The sequence below is a fragment of the Eschrichtius robustus genome, chromosome 3 (assembly GCF_028021215.1).
Source record: "Eschrichtius robustus isolate mEscRob2 chromosome 3, mEscRob2.pri, whole genome shotgun sequence".
NCBI classification, from domain to species: domain Eukaryota; kingdom Metazoa; phylum Chordata; class Mammalia; order Artiodactyla; family Eschrichtiidae; genus Eschrichtius; species Eschrichtius robustus.
This window is the reverse complement of record NC_090826.1, coordinates 188325826-188340673: the sequence shown is the minus strand read 5'-3', so window position 1 is coordinate 188340673 and position 14848 is coordinate 188325826. Positions and strand designations below refer to the sequence as shown.

The 14848-nt window shown below is 50.1% G+C and overlaps 1 protein-coding gene across 6 annotated transcripts in view; it reads right to left on the bottom strand.

Annotated features, from left to right (window-relative positions):
- Positions 1-14848, bottom strand: part of NAV1 (neuron navigator 1) — a 212991-nt gene that overhangs the window by 170736 nt on the left and 27407 nt on the right. The window lies entirely within an intron of this gene.

Sequence of the window (14848 nt, the reverse complement as noted above, 5' to 3'; positions counted from 1 at the left end):
CCTTCCAAGCTTGGGGGCATGAGGCGCACGGCGCGGCAGAGAGGAGCCCCGCCGGCACAGTGCCGGGGTGACCGCCCGGGAGGGCCTTTTGAGCCGCCTGTGGGGCCGGGGTGTGTGCTCCCATCCCCGCAGACAGACCAGACCCCCCGGCTCCCGGCTCCCGGCCTCTCAGGATGCTCGTGCACTTGGTCTCTTCTCCCACCTGCTCCCGGGGTGGTCCCACTACAACGACCCGCGGGGCCAAAAGTGAGACTGAACACCCGCTCGCAATTCATCTCCATCCCGGGAGCCTCCGCTGGCCCCAGGCTCCCGCCTCTCCCGCAGCCGGGCTGGAGCAGAGGCAGGAAGGGCAGGGCCGGAGGGGGCGGCTGGGAGTCGGGGAGGAGCCTGCACTGGGGCCCCTGGGGTGAGCGGAGACAGCACCCAGGCTCAGGCCACGCTGCCTGCCCACCCCCACCGGAGTACCAGCAGAGGCCCTGTCACAGAGGCTCACTAAAGATGGCAAGCACGGTGCACGCCCGGCACACAGAAGCCAGAACTGCTGAGACAAGGAGGAATCAGAAGAGAACGGGGCCAGCAGGTCACCAGCACTTGGATAAGCTCTCGGTTCTGGATTTGGTTCTGCAAACCTCTGGCTCATCTGTGTCTAGGCAGTGCCCCAGGGCCTGACGAACTGGGGGAAAGCTGACTAGGGCCAAAAAGACGACAGTGGTCCAGGTTGTGGAGCCTGGGGTCCCCGGGCTGGGGGAGAGCAGAGGTCTTAATTTAGGGGCCTGCAGCTGCCCCGCGCCCGCCCCCTCCAAGGGAGGGGAAGTTGTCTCCGGCCTGGAGCGGATTGAAGCCTGGGAACCAGCGTCGCCCCAACCTGCTGACAGGCACGGTGGGACTGATGGATGAGCCAGGCCTGTGCTGGAGACTGACGGCGGCTGGGAAAGGCGTCAGGCAGCGAAGGCCCGCGAGAGCCAGGCGCGGCGCGGGTGATTGGATACCTCTTTCCCCGGCCCACGTTGAGCCGCTGAGCGCTTGGTCGCAGCCCCTACTCAGCCCCAGAGACCCGAATTTCCGCCTTCCGAGGGACCCACCGCTCGGGGCTTGGAGACGTCTTTGTTGTGTTTGTCCACAGAGACCCCTGGTGATGGGGAGGAAGGTGAGGGGACATGGCCCCTAGCTGAGAACAGCAGCCTCTGAGAGTGACGGGGCCACCCACGGAACCCAGTCGCCACTGGACTCGCGCCTGGGCTGCAGGTGCTGCTCCGATGGGAGATAATGGCCCCGGGCCACCTGCCCCTCCAACAGCGAGCCTCCGTTTGGCCATCTGGGCCACAAGACCTGGCTCAAACCAACCTCACGTCCTGTGGACACAACCATTCGCCTCGTCCTGCCACTCTTCACGACTCAGCCTTTAGAGCACGATCCTAACACCGCCTCTTCCAGGAAGGCCCCCATCCTTCAATTCCTGATCCCCACTCACCGTCGACCCCTCACAGACACTAAAGGGACAAGCGAGCAAGGCGTGGCCTGCAGAGCACCGGCCTGGTGGTCAGGGGACCCTGCTGTGTGCTCTAGGGAAGCCCTTGCCCACTCTTGTTTCCTCTGCTTCCTCAGCAGCAAAGCAAGGAGCTGAGCCAGGCGCCCTCCAGACCCCACTCTAGGCCTGGTGGTGGTTTGCGCCTCCCTCCCCGTGTCCCCACCTTTGCAAAGTGACCGTAGGCTTTCTCAGGGCAAGGCCTGTGTGTCTCCCTCAAACTCTGATCCAGGGTTGTGTCGCCACTGCTGGTTCCACCAAGATTTGCTGACGGTGGATGTTGCGGGGGTGCGTGCGGAGCAGAGGGGGCTGAAGGCAGAGGAGGGGCGAGGCAGGCAGCGTTTGGAACAGTAAAGGCCCAAACCTAGAAAGCTGGCTTCCCACCGGGTGGGGCAGTTTCCCACACCTCCGGGCCCTCCCCCTCCCCCAGGGGGAGAGGAGGGGGCGCAGAGGGGGGAAAGGAGCTCAGCCTGCATCTAAGGTGTCGCCAAGCGCTGCCTCATCTCACTCCAGATCGTGAGTGGCGCGTCGGTGAGGGAAGTGGACATTTGGGGCTCTGGGCCTGAGTAGGGGCTGCAGCTGGGAGCTCGGGGATGGCGCTGCCGTTCCAGTCTCCCCACCTCCTGACTCAGCTTTCTCACTCTCTCAGACCTCGCATGGGGGTGGGGGGCGCTGAGAGGGAGGAGCAGGAAGGGGGATTCTCGGCCACAGGGAACAGCGCACCTGGGGTGGGCGCCTGGGGTGAGGCTGTGGGTCTCCTACCCAGAGGCCAGCACTGAGGGCAGCAGCAGAGCTGCAGAGATTTGCATATATCTGCATACATTTGTATGTGCTTACTTCCCCAGTGCCAACCCGCTCCCCACGCCGCCCCCCCTTGATGCCAGGCCTGCTCAGCCCCTCCCCCAGGCGGGAGCAGCGGGGGGCCCACCTAGCCATGACACTGAGAGGCTATGCAAACAGCCCTTTCCCTCCCTACCACCTGACAAAGAGGCCCTCGGGCACACTTCTCCTTATGGGACCAACCCGTCACTTGCTGCTAAGGGGTGACAACCACGCAGCAGCCTCGCTCCTCTGCCTCTTTGTTCCCAGGCGACCCCCTGGTGCACTGAGTGGAGGAGAACATCCAGAGCGTAGAGCCAGAGAGAAGCCTTAGGGATCTTGGAATCCAACGGCCCGTCTTCCAAGGAGGCAAAGGAGCGGGCTGGGTCCTCATTCTCAGGGCTGGGAACTCAGCCCCATCGTCCTCCTCAGAGCAAAGTACGTTCTAGTGAGAAGAGAGGTGATGAAGAAGAAGACAGGAGGCAGGCTGGGTGGTGCTGAGGTTGCAGAAAAAGGAAGCAGCGGAAGGGCACCAGGAGCGCCAGGTGGGGGTGACGTTGCTGCCGTGAAGACAGTCACCGCCGGCGTCGTGGGTGAGCCAGTCACAGAGTCAGAGCTGCAGTCAGGCCCCGGACTCCTAGCTCCGCCCAGGACCGCAGGACCGTCCAGCCTCGCCCCTTCCTTCCCGGTGCCCGGCCACGTGCTCAGCTGAAAAGGTGGAGGGAGGCCTGGCTGACAAAGCTGATGAGCTTGAGGCCCGGCCCAGCCCCGGCTTTGACCAGACGCTCTGCCCTGGCCCCCAGCTGCCCCCCAACCAAGCAGCAGTCCCCACCCCCCTGCACACCCTCCCCGCTGGGCTCGGGCACCTACCACCTGAGTCCAGAAAGGCAAGGCTGGGGTTGCCGGGGCCAGGAAGCAAGGGATCAACAGAAACTTTCTGAAGAGCTAGAAATGTAAATCATGCTTGTGAAGGCGGTTAAAGGGCTGTATCCGTCTGTAAACGCTCGCTGGGTTTCATTTCCTGTAAACCGTACCTCCGTAAACCTGCACACATACTAAGTCAGGCAGGGCCTCACTCCTGGGGACATTTTAGGCTGGAACTAGAGGCAGCAGGTGCCTGGAGTCGCAGGGCTGCTTGCATCCCTACCCGTCCTTTACTAGCGACATGGCCTTGGGCGCTACTAACCCGGCCTCGACTCACTTTCTGATCTGTGAAGTGGAGACACTGACGTCCTCCTTATAGGGTGGCTTTAAGGAAGAAGCTGTACAACTTACACTTGGTGATGATCCCATAGCATGTGCTCCGGTAATAACAACAACAAGTGTTTTCTTCCTTGTTTTACATATATTAACTCATTTAACATCACAGCAACCCTACGAGGTACTAAATATTCTTATCCTCATTTCCTAGATGTCTATTTCTCCTTTGCTTCTCTGGAAAGTGGGAATTCTCAACCTGTCCCCATCCAGTTCTCTTGGGTACACACCAAGAAGTAGAATTGCTGGGTCAATTGGCGTCTCCATGTTTAACTTTTTGAGAAATTGCCCAACTGTTCTCCAGAGCAACTGCACCATTTTACGTTCCCACCAGCAATGTATGAGGGCGCCCATTTCCCCACATTCTTGTCAACCCTCGGTGTTTCCTGTCTTTTTGATGACAGCCATCCTAGTGGCTATGAGGTGGCATCTCACTGTGGTTTTAATTTGCATTTCCCTGATGACTAATGACGTTGAGCATCTTTTCAAGTGCTTGTTGGCCATTTGTACGTCTTCTTGGGAGAAATGTCTATTTAAGTTCTTTTGCCCATTTAAAAATTGTTATTTGTCTTTTTTATTGTTGAGTTCTTTATATATTCTGAATACTGAACTCTCATCAGATACATGATTCGCAAACCTTTTCCCCACTCTGTGGGCTATCTTTTCACTTTCTGGATAGAATCCTTCGAAACACCAAAGTTTCACTTTTTTTTTTTTTTAAACTCTTTATTGAACTCGTTACAATATGGCTTCTGTGTTTTTCTGTTTTTGGTGTTTTGGCCATGACGCACGTGGGATCTTAGCTCCCCGACCAGAGATCGAACCCGCACCCCCTGTATTGGAAGGTGAAGTCTTAACCACTGGACCTCCAGGGAAGTCCCCAAAGTTTTAAATTTTGATCAAATCCAATTTACGGATTTTTCCTTTGGTGCCTGTGAATAAAGAATTCTGTGGAGCCTTTTCTACGTTGATGCAGATGGATATTCCAAGAGGCAGATGCACTTGACTGCTTTTGCAAACTGTAGCTGACCACAGGGACCCACCTGTGTGCCCCCCCTCACAGGACACACTCTGAGATGTGCGGCTCCCAGGCTCTCATGCTCCACAGAAAAGCCCCCGGCAACAGATGAGGCAGCACGAACCCAGAACCCTCAAACCTGGGGCATCCAGCCCAGGGCCCGACTTCGGGGAGCTGCTCAGAGCTTGAGAGACGGGGTGGGGGGTAAGAGCGGGGCCCCCGACGGCGGTCCCAGTGCGGAACCCGGTCAGGCAGTATCGTCTTATCTGCTGGGCTTGGTGGGGAAGGGCTGGGGAGGCAGGTGGGAGGAACTCAGTCAGCTGCTTCCAGAGGGAGGACTCTAGGCTTGCCTCTCACTCTTCTGAGCTCCTCAGTTTGCAGACGCAGGGGCTCTTCCCCCCACTCCCTCCCTCCTGGGACTCCAGGGTCTGGGCTCCCTGCCAGCCAGCCAAGAGCTTCCTGGACCCCCTCCAGCCCTGTCTGCTCCAGACTGTCCCCAGACCCCTCTCTCTGGATGACTCAGGAGCAGACTAGCCATCTGTGCAAAAGGTCCAGGATCAGGACCTTGGTGAAGCATCCGAGCTGTCCCAGCCTGTCAGCCGACCGATGGGTAAGCCCAGGCCAGCTTCTGCAGACTCAGGAGATTCTAGAAACGGGCCCAGGAGGGGTCTCAGCGGGCGGCAGGGGGCTCTGCTGCCCACAAGCTCATCCCAGCCTGGAGCGGCTGCTGATTTAACAGCTGTGCTCCATCTCTGGGCTCAGTTTACCCAGATGGCAACAAGAGCCCGATGCCTGAAGATTATATAAACTCTTTTATGTTACTTTCAGGGTCTGCACACACATCTCAGGCCATCTCTCAGTCACGCTGGAGACCAGAGGGAATGTGGTTCTTTCTCATTCATTCTTTCCTGGACATACCGTGATTCCGGAGAAGTTAAGGGGTCCGAATTCAGACCCCTTTGTCTTAAGTTAGGTCACTTCTCCCTCTGCGTTCAGCCCCGTCTTGTAAGGAGTCATTTAGGCGGGCAGCCCTCTTAATACACGGGGTCATGGAAAGAGCAATGGCTCTGCAGCCTCATCAACGTGGATTTCAACCCAGAGTCCTCTGCGCACTGGATGTTTGGCCTTGGACAACTTATTCAATCTCTCTGAACCTTATTTCCTCACATTTAAAATGGGAAAAATGATACACGTGCAAGTCCTGGCACATGCTAGGGGTTCAGTAAATGCTAATTTCCTTCCTTCTCAAATTGTGTTGTATAGAAGAAATCATCGTGGGTAATGGGATTATCTCAGTTGGAAAGGATCTCGGAGGTTATCCAGTTGGATTCCCTAATTTTTCAGAGGAGGAAACTAGAGCACAGAGAGATTAAGCGACTTGCTGAAGGACACACTGAGACGTGGGGCTGCAAATCCTGTTAAATTCAAGTCCCTTTGGGCAGTGCAAGGTCTCAGCCAGCAGATCCCCCGGCACGAGCAGCTCTGGTCATCAGGCCATGTACACGCTTCATCCAGAAGCACAGGGTCTCGACTGCGGGAAGGACTGTTCGTACACGACTGGGTAAGACCCGGGACGTACACAGCTACTCAAGGGAGCCGACAGCTCGAGCAGCTTCCCGGGCAGAAGGGCGGGGAGGAAAGGGTTCCCAGGGCTCAGAGAAGGTCACCTGTCTGCCCAAGGTCACCCAGCGAGGCTGTGACAGAGCCCTTCCCATCAGCCCCAGCTGCCTGCGGAGCTGGCTCTCCTAGGACCAGAGGGTCCCGACGACAGCTGGGAAGGGGTTAATGCCAACCTCCACCGGCCTCTGCAGGTGCTGCTCTGGAGAGAAAGCCCTCAGCAGAGTCTGCAGATGATACAGCAGGAGATAACGAGCTTTCTGTCTTAATTGCAGCCGAGGAACAGGCTGGGCTTGTTGGTGGCTTGGACAATTAACACAGCGGGGCACCGGGATGCTGGGTCCTGGCGGGGGCCTCGCCCCACCAGGCCCTCTCCAAGCGCGGGGACCAAGGCCATTGTCCCCACACGGGTGAGCTGGGTGCAGTGGGGGCCAGGCCAGGCAGAGAGGAGCCCCGGGACGCCCACATGGGCTGGCCCCGCCCAGGCCTCGGCGGGGGAGATGCTGAGGTAGGTGGCACACAGGCTCCAAAGGCTGGGCAGACGGGGAGCAACCAGCACTGGAGCTTGACATCAGGAGTGGGTGTGAGTTTGAACGTGACGAGGGGAGCGGCTGTGTCTGGGGTCGGGTCCAGCTTCTTGAAGGTGTCGAGGGCTAGGCCCCGGGTCACCAGGCCGGGTGGACATGGGCCTCGGCTCCTTCCCCGAGGTCACCGATGCTCTCCTTGGATCCTTCCAGAGCACACTTCCCCTCGGGTCATCAAGCCCTCAGAGGCCCCAGGCGCTGCGGAGGACTCCCTTCTTGAGCCCCTTGGGCCCCGGGCCCTGCTCTCTGCCCCTGCTCACCCCACACTCTTCCCCGTGTGTGGCGGGGGACGGCCGAGCCCTGCAGGGGCCTAGCCCGGGGTCCTAAGCTCCGGCTCCTGGCTGAGTCCTGCCAGCGCAGCCCTGGCACCGGGGTCCTCTCTCCCTCCCTCTCTACCTCAGGACGCAGCTCTGGCAGCACTTGGGTGGCCCCGGCCCCTGCCCGACTGGCCCTCTGGTTCCACAGGCGCCTGGTCCTCCGGCCGGCAGTGGAAGCCACTTCCTCCTCTGTTTATCCCTCACGGAGTGGGCTCCCCGCGTGATGCTTTCCTCTTGGAAACGTGGAAGGTGGTCCCGGTGAGACTGATTCAACCTCGCCAGGGGCCTGCTCTGACCTACCCCGTCCTCCTCTGAAACGTGGTGGCAATGCTCTGGATCTTCTTTTTCAAGTCTCAAAGCCTCCACGATTTTCACTCCCAGCTCCACGTGACGATCCCAACCCCATCCCTCTCTCCGGCTTTAACGTCTCTGCTGAGACACGTCTGCCCTGCCGTCCTCACTGGGCTGTTCAGACTCTCCAAACCCAGCGCGTCCACAGCCGGGCTCCTCCCCTTCCCTCTCAAAGCCTGATCTCCTTCTCTCAGCTGGGGCTCCCCTCCTCCCGCCTCCATTCCACCCTGCAAATCTTGTCTCCTAAACAGCCCTCGAGGTCATCCCTGCGGTCCACCTCCACCACCGCTGTCCACGTCCAACCCCTGCTTGAACCCTAACAGAACCCCGCTTGCTGGCCTCTGCACTTCCTGTGTCATCCCTTCCAGGATGACTGGCCAGGAATACAAATCCGACTGTATCATTTCATGCTTAAACCTTCAGGTTAGCACAGCACACAGTGCGCTCTGTGGTCCCGTCCCCACTCCCTCCCTCCCTCCCTCCCTCCACCAGCTTCCTGGGTTTCCTCACAGCCCTCCCTTCCAGCCATGCCCCAGCCTCTGCAAACAGCCTGCAGTGAGCTCTCTGAACCCTGGTGCTGTCTGATGCCTCTAAACCTTTGTACCTGCTGTGTTCCCCGCTGGAATGCCCTTTCCTACCGCGTCCAGCCAGAAGGCTGCTTATCTTTCACAGTTCAGCTCAAGTATGACGGCCTCTAAGAAGCCAGCCCTGCCCCCACCCCACCGCCTTCCAGCCCCCAGCACGCGGCATCTAGTCTCCCACCAAAATACTTAGACTGCACTGTTTGATCTATTCGTTTGCACATCTGTCTCCTCTCCTTTGAGCTCTTTGAAAGCAAAAAATTAATTTCATTTGTCTCTGCATCCCCAAAGGTTGGCATAGCCAGGTGTTCAAAAATAATTCTGGGAAGATGTGGAGTACTTCTCCCTATTAACCAATGAAGTACAACTAAAAACCCTGGACATCATACATAAAACAAACACGAGAGGACCCTAAAAGGTGGAGAGAAAAAGGCAGACTGGAAGGGAACCTCCCGAGAACATGCCGGCCTGTTCTCATGGTGGTGAGGTCCCTGGGTTTTCTTTTTGCCTCATGCATCCCAGACTTGGAGCTGAAGAAGCCAGTAACTCAGAGACGCCAACGGGCACAAACAAAAAACGCCCCAACAAAAGCCTGCTCTCTCCAGCCAAGGGACCAGGAAAGAGGGAGCCTAGCAAGATAGAAAACTTGTGGGCAGTAACTGCTCCACTCCAGCCAACAGCACAGTTCAGCCACCTCCACCCACGCCAGCAAAGGCTGAGTGGGGAGCAGAGGCCACCCTCCCTCCCCAGGCTGAAGCTGCAGTGAGACCCCTGACAGCGTGGTGTCAGAATGGGCCAAGTTGGAGCAGGACCCCACCCCCCCCACCTGCTGGTAGTGATGCCACGACCCCCAGTTGTCAGTGGAGACCAAGTGAGGAGCTTGGATGCCCACCCCCAGCCAGGGGTAATGAGGAGCAGAGAACAGAAGATATAAAGAAGAAGCAAATGGAAAATTTTAAACTGAAAAATAGAAGAGTTGAAATATAAATCTCAGTGGATGGAATCAACAGCAGAACGGAAAAGACAGAACAAAGAATCCGTGAGCTGGAAGACAGAACAATAGAAACTACCCAGGATGAACAGCAGAAAGAACAGCTCAAGTATGATGAAAAAAATAAGCATACCCTTAGGGACCAAAAGACCTAATTCACGTCCTCAAAGTCCTAGTAAGAGAGGGGAAGGGGAATGGAGCCGACAAAGTACTCTAAGACAGGGGTCCACAACCCCCAGTAACGGTCCGTGGCCTGTTAGGAACCGGGCTGCACAGCAGGAGGTGAGCAGCAAGTGAGCAAAGCTTCATCTGCCGCTGCCCATTGCTTGCATTACCACCTGAACCATCCCCCCAACACTGGTCTGTAGAAAAATTGTCTTCCACGAAACCGGTCCCTGGTGCCAAAAAGGTTGGGGACCACTGCTCTAAGAAATAATGGCAGAAAATGTCCCAAAGTTGGTAAGAGACATAAACCTACTGATCCAAAAAGCTTAGCAAAAGACAAACAGGATAAACCTAAAGAAATTCACAAGACACATCACAATTACACTTCTGCAAACTAAAGACAGAAAAAAAAAATCTTGAAAGCAGCCAGCAAAACAGGAAACCTTATCTACAGGGGAAAAAACAATTGAAATGACAATGGATTTCTCATCAGAAACCGTGGAGGCCAGAAGGAAGTGGCACAATATTTTTCAAGTACTAACAGAAAAGAACTATCAACCCAGAACCCAGCAAAAATATCCTTCAGGAATGAAGGGAAAATCAAGAACATTCTCAGGTGAAGGGAAACCAGGAGTATTTGTTGCCAGAAGAAAAGAATGGCTAAAAGAAGTTCTCTAAACAGAAAGGATATGAAAGGGAAGAAATCTTGGAATATCAGGAAGGAAGAAAAAACCCATTAAGCAAAAATATGGGTAAATGCAATAAGGCTTCCTTCTCTTGAGTTTTCTAAATTATGTTTGATGTTTGAAGCGAAAATTATAACACAGTCTGATGTCCTAAATGTATATAAAGGAAATACGACAATTATCTTATAAACAGGGGAAGGTAAAGGGATATAAAAAGAAGTGAAGTTTCTATACTTCCCTCAAATTGGTGATAAGAAAACACCAGGAGGCAGTGATAAAGTATGTATATGTAATTTAATACCTGTAGCAACCACTAAAAAGCTACGCAAAGATAAGCATAAGACTTATTGTGGGGACTTCCCTGGTGGCGCAGCGGATAAGACTCCACACTCCCAATGCAGGGGGCCCAGGTTTGATCCCTGGTCAGGGAACTAGATCCCACATGCATGCCACAACTAAGAGTTCACATGCCACAACTAAGGAGCTGGTGAGCCGCAACTAAGGAGCCCACACAGCCAAATAAATAAATAAATAAATAGATAGATAGATAGATATTTAAAGAAAAAGACTGAATGTGAAAGACTGAAAGTTAAAAAAAAAATAAAGACATTGTGGTGGTCATTTTGCAATATACACAAATATTGAATCATTATGTTGTATACCTGAAACTAATATTATATGTCAATTATATCTCAGATAAAAAACTACAGATAAATTAAAATGGAATTCTAAAAAATGTTCAAGTAACCCACAGGAAGGCAGGAAAAACAAAATAGAGGCAAAAAAAACAGAACAAGCAAAAAACAAAAAATAAAATGGCAGACTTAATCTCTAACACATCAATGATTACATAATTGTAAACAGTCTGAATATATTAATTAAAAGACACAGATTGGTTGAATGGATTAAAAAACACAGTGCAACAATATGGTGTCTATAAGAAACTTACTTCAAATATAACAATATAGGCAGGTTGAAAGTAAAAGAATTATGTAAAATTAATCAAAGAAAAGCAGGAATGAGTATATTGATATCAAATAAAGTAGACTTCAGAGCAAAGAAGATTACTAGACACTGAAAGGGATATTATAATATAATGATAAAAGGATCAATCTACCAAGAAGACAGCAATCCGAACTGTGTATGTACCAAACAACAGAACTGCAAAATATGTAAGGCAAAAACTGATAGAACTGAAAGAAGAAATAGACAAATCCACAATTACAGTTTGATTTTCAACACTCCTCTCTCAACAACTGGTAGAACGACTAGACAGAAAACCAACAAGGATAGAACTCAACAACATCATTAACTAATAGGATCTAGTCAGCATTTATAGACACTTCATCTAATAACAGCAGAATACACATTATTTTCAAGTGCTTTTGGAACACGTACTGTAGACCATATTCTGAGTCATAAAGCAAACATCAACACATTTCAAAGAGTAGAATCTATGTAGGGTGTGTTCTCTGGTCACAGTGAAATCAAACTAGAAATCAGTAATAGAAAGATAACAGAAAACTCTACAAAAACCAGAGTAAACAACACACTTCTAAATAATCTAAGAGTCAAGAAGGAACTCAAGGAAAATGAAAAAATAAACTGAACTAAATAAAAAATGAAAATACAACATATCAAAATTATGGAACACAGCTAAAGCAGTGCTGAGAGGAAAATTTATAGCCTTATGTGTACATTAGAAAAGAGAAAAAGCCTCAAGTCAATCATCTAAGTTCTCATCTCAAGATCCTGTAAAAAGGAGAGAAAAATAAACCCAAAGCAAGCAGAAAGGAGGAAATAGTGAAGATAAGAACAGAAATCAGTGAAACTGAAAACAGAAAAACAATAAAGAAAATCAATGAAACAAAGAGCTAATTCTCTGAAAAGATCAATAAAATTGACAAACCTCTAACAACGTTGACAAAGAAAAACAGAGAGACTACATAAATTATGAATATCAGTAATGAAACAGAGGATATCACTACAGACTCTGCAAACATCAGAAGGATAATAAGGGAATAATAATAACAAGTCTACACAATGTGACAACTCAAGTCACAAATACATTTGACAATTTAGACAAAATGGCTGAATTAGGGGCTTCCCTGGTGGCGCAGTGGTTGAGAATCTGCCTGCCAATGCAGGGGACACGGGTTCAAGCCCTGGTCTGGGAGGATCCCACATGCCGCGGAGCAACTAAGCCCGTGAGCCACAATTACTGAGCCTGCGCGTCTGGAGCCCGTGCTCCGCAACAGGAGAGGCCGAGACAGTGAGAGGCCCGCGCACCGCGATGAAGAGTGGCCCCCGCTTGCCGCAGCTGGAGAAAGCCCTCGCACAGAAACGAAGACCCAACACAGCCATACATAAATAAATAAAATAAATAACAAACAAACCAACAAAAAAATGGCTGAATTACTCGAAAAACACAAACTACCATAACTCATCCAATATGAAATAGATAATTTTAATAACCATTTAATTATTTAGGAAGCTGAATTCAAAATTTAAAAACTCCCCCAAAAGAAATCTCCAGATGGTTCCACTGGAGAATTCTGCAAATATTTAAAGAAGAAGTAACACCAATTTTACATAATTTTTTCCAGAAAATAGAAGAGGAAACACTTCCCTCTTTTTGAAACTTTTATGAAATGAATTACTCCAGTACCAAAACCAAAGAGAGTACCAAAAAAACCCCACTGTGGCCCAATATCCCTCATGAATATAAACATGAAAATCCTTACTAAAATATTAGCAAATAGAATTCAGCAATATATAGAAAGAATTATACACTGTGATCAGATGGGGTTTATTGCAGGGATGCAAGGCTGGTTCAGGATTCAAAAATCAATCAATGTCATCCAGTATTTTAACAAGAGAACAAAGAAAAATCATGTGGTCCTATCAATCAATGCAGAAAGAACATCTGACAACAATCAATGCCCATTTATGATTTTTTAAAAAACTCTCAGAAAAATAGGAATAGAGGAGAACTTCCTCAACCTGATAATCTACACGAGTCCTACAGCTAACATACTCAATGCTTTACCCCTAAGACTGGAAATAAGGCAAAGATGTCCACTCCCAACACTCCTATTTAACAAAGTGCTGGGAGTTCTAGCCAATGCAACAAGGCAAGATAAAGTAATTAGAGCCGTGAGATCAGAAAGGAAGAAACAAAATTATTCCAATTTTCAGATGACATGATTGTGAAGAGAATCCCAAGGAATCTACAAGAAAAACTCCTAGAACTAATAAGTGAGTTCAGCAGGGTCACCAGATACAAGATAAACATGGAAAAATCAATTGCATTTTTATAGACTAACAATAAATACATAGAAACCAATATTTACAATACTATTTGCATTGTTAAAAAAGGTATGACACCACAAGCACAGGCAACAAAAGTAAAAATAGACAAACTGGAGTACTTCAAAATTTAAAACTTCTGTGCATCAAAGGACACAACCAACAGAGTGGAAAGGCAACCTATGGGATGGGAGAAAATATTTGAAAATTATATATCTGACAAGGAATACCTAGAATATATATAGAACTCCTAAGATTCAACAACAACAACAACAAAAACAATTTAAAAATGGGCACAGGACTTGAATAGACATTTCTCCAAAGAAAATATAAAAATGGCCAAGAAGCATATGAAAAGATATTCAAAATCACTAATCATTAGGGATATGCACAATGAGATACAACCTTACATCCACTAGGACAGCTACTATAAAAAAAGAAAACACAGAAAATAACTAGTGTTGGCGAGGATGTGGAGAAATTGGAACAGAACACTTGTGCACTGTTGCTGGGAATGTAAAATGGTGTAGCCGCGATGGAAAACAGCATAGCAGGTCCTCTAAACATAGAATTACCATATAATCCAGCAATTCCACTTCTGGAAATATAACCAAAGAATTGAAAACAGTCTTGAAGAGATATTTGTACACCATGTTCACAGCAGCATTGTTCACAATAGCTGGGATGTGGCAGCAACCTTAGTGTCCATCAATGGCTGAATCGATAAACAAAATGTGGTATATATACATACAATGGAATATTATTTGGCCTTAAAAAGGAAGGAAATTCGAACACATGCTACCACATGGATGAACCATGAAGACGTTATGCTAAGTGAAATAAGCCAGTCACAAAAAGACAAATACTGTGTGATTCCATTTCTGTGAGGTCCCTAGGGTCAAATTCATAGAGACAGAGAGAGGAAGGGTGGCTGGCAGGGCCTGGGGGGAGCGGGAAATGGAGAGTTGTTGCTTAATGGAGTTTCACTTTTATAAGATGAAAGAGTTCTGGAGATGCCCAGCACAGCAGTGTAACTGCACTTAGCACAGCTGAACTGTGCACATAAAAATGGTCAAGATAGTCAATTTTGTTATGTGTAATTTTTTTTTAAATTAATTAATTAATTAAATTTTTTTGGCTGTGTTGGGTCTTCATTTCTGTGCGAGGGCTCTCTCCAGTTGCGGCGAGCGGGGGCCACGCTTCATCGCGGTGCGCGGGCCTCTCACCATCGCGGCCTCTCTTGTTGTGGAGCACAGGCTCCAGAGGCGCAGGCTCAGTAGTTGTGGCTCACGGGCCCAGCTGCTCCGCGGCATGTGGGATCTTCCCAGACCAGGGCTCGAACCTGTGTCCCCTGCGTTGGCAGGCAGATTCTCAACCACTGCCCCACCAGGGAAGCCCCTGTTATGTGTATTTTACCACTAGTTTTAAAAAAAGAAATGCTTAGGTGCAAATCTAATAACACATGTACAGGTTTTGTAGGCTGACAACTACACAATGCTGATAAAGAAATCAAAGATGATCTAAATAAATGGAAAGACATATCATGTTCAGAAATTTCAAGATTCAACATAGGAAGGATTGAGTCAGTTACTCCCAAACTGATATACAGGTTTGACACAATTGCTATC